The sequence below is a fragment of the Myotis brandtii genome, unplaced genomic scaffold (assembly GCF_000412655.1).
Source record: "Myotis brandtii unplaced genomic scaffold, ASM41265v1 scaffold434, whole genome shotgun sequence".
Lineage (NCBI taxonomy): Eukaryota > Metazoa > Chordata > Mammalia > Chiroptera > Vespertilionidae > Myotis > Myotis brandtii.
In genome coordinates this window covers 1,704,154-1,706,209 of record NW_005366599.1, presented here as the reverse complement: position 1 = coordinate 1,706,209, position 2,056 = coordinate 1,704,154, and the positions used below count along the sequence as shown (strand labels likewise).

General features: G+C 46.4%; 1 protein-coding gene across 1 annotated transcript in view; it reads left to right on the top strand.

The window, feature by feature from the left end:
* NPHP4 (nephronophthisis 4) overlaps positions 1 to 2,056 on the top strand; it is a 98,379-nt gene that overhangs the window by 50,782 nt on the left and 45,541 nt on the right. The gene's annotated exons all lie outside the window — the stretch shown is intronic.

The window sequence follows — 2,056 nt, the reverse complement described above, 5'->3', positions numbered from 1 at the left end:
ATCTGATATGCAGGATGGTCTTAGGCGACCCCTGTGAAAGGGTCCTTCGACCGCCAAAGGGGTCGCGACCCACAGGTTGAGAACCGCTGCCTTAAGGTCTCAGTGCCGAGTTGCTTATGAGCCTCACTTAACACATTGCAGACGGATCACGAGAATCTCGCTTCATATGACACAGTGATTTACATTAAATACTTTAAAAAGTCTCATACTTTAAAAAGACATTAGCTTGTAAGAACATGTCATAAATAACTTCAAAATGCAATGGGTATTTAATTTTAAAGCGTGCCTTTAACGTTTATGTAACATGTTTTTATACTCGTTCAATAGAAACTTATCTGGTCACTGGGTAAAGCTAGCAATAAAACTACTGGTCCGCAGTGTGTTAAGAGAAATTATCTTGCTGTGGCCGGTGAGCTCAGTGGTTAGAGCACCACCCTATGCACCAAAGGGTCTAGGGCAGTGATGGTGAACCTTTTGAGCTCAGCGTGTCAGCATTTTGAAAAACCCTAACTTAACTCTGGTGCCGTGTCACATATAGAAATTTTTTGATCTTTGCAAACATAGTAAAACAAAGATTTATATTTTTGATATTTATTTTATATATTTAAATGCCATTTAACAAAGAAAAATCAACCAAAAAAATGAGTTCGCGTGTCACCTCTGACACGCGTGTCATAGGTTTGCCATCACTGGTCTAGGGTTTGATTCCTGGACAAGGGCACGCGCGTGGGTTGCAGGTTCGATCCCCAGCCTGGGTCAGGGCTCGTGCAGGAGGTAACCAATCAGTGTGTGTGTGTGTGTGTGTGTGTATGTGTGTCTGTCTCTCTCTATCTCACCACCGACCTCCCTCCTTCCACTCTCTCTAAAAATCAATGGGAAAATGTCCTTGGGTGAAGATTAACCAAAAAAAAAAAAAAAAGATATCTTTTGTCGGTGAAATATGCATGTGACAAAGTGTACAGTTCCAAGCATTTTTTAAAATTAAGAGACTTTTAGAGCAGTTTTAGTTTTATAGGGAAATTGAGCTGATAGTAGGATTCCCATATACTCCGCACCCTACAGTCTCCCCTGGTGTCATCGTCTTGCATTAGTGTGGTTGATGCGTTTGTTACAATTGATGAATCAATACCGATAGATTGTTATTAGCTAAAGCTCATAGTTTACACCAGTGGTTCTCAACCTTCCTAATGCCACGACCCTTTAATACAGTTCCTCATGTTGTGACCCCCAACCATAAAATTATTCTCGTTGCTACTTCATAACTGTAATGTTGCTACTGTTGTGAATTGTAATGTAAATATCTGATATGCAGGATGGTCTTAGGCGACCCCTGTGAAAGGGTCCTTCGACCGCCAAAGGGGTCTCGACCCACAGGTTGAGAACTGCTGGTTTACACTAAGATTTGCTCTTGGTGTTGTACATTCTACATTTTGACTGATGTTTAACATCATATATCTACTCTGACAGCACCACAGGGAATAACTTCACCGCCCCGAGAAGTGCCCCTATAAGCTGTCCCACTCTGGTCCTCACTCCATTTCCCTCGGGCCCAAACCCCCCCCCCCCCCTCCCCGTGTTGTGTCCTCCCCCCAGTGCTGTGTCCCTGTCCTGACCCATTTTGTCCTCCCACCGAGAGCACTGTCCTGGTTTTGAGAGGAGCAGAGGGGACTTTACTGGGGGGGCACCCACAGGGCTGAGGTGGCTGGGGGTGGGGTGAGGACTGCAGCCTGGCCCAGGCCGCATGGGTTGCTGGGTAAACATTTGCCCCCTCCTCCCGGAGTTAATATTCTGCTCATCGGGGGGCTTCGTAAAGATGGTTACATTATTGATGGGAAGGGGAAATGTTTTGAATGTGGTCCCAGCATGGCTGTTCCCTGCACCTCGACTAATGGCGATTTCAGTGGCATTTTTGTCGATTTAGGATGAATGATGACGCCATGTGGGGGCCATGAAGGCGGGCGCCCACCTCTTAGTACGAAGCCTGATAGTCCAGAGTGGCCCTCGCAGGGGCCTGCTCCCCGTGGGGCTGCTGCCTTAGATCCGGGGTGTGGGGGGG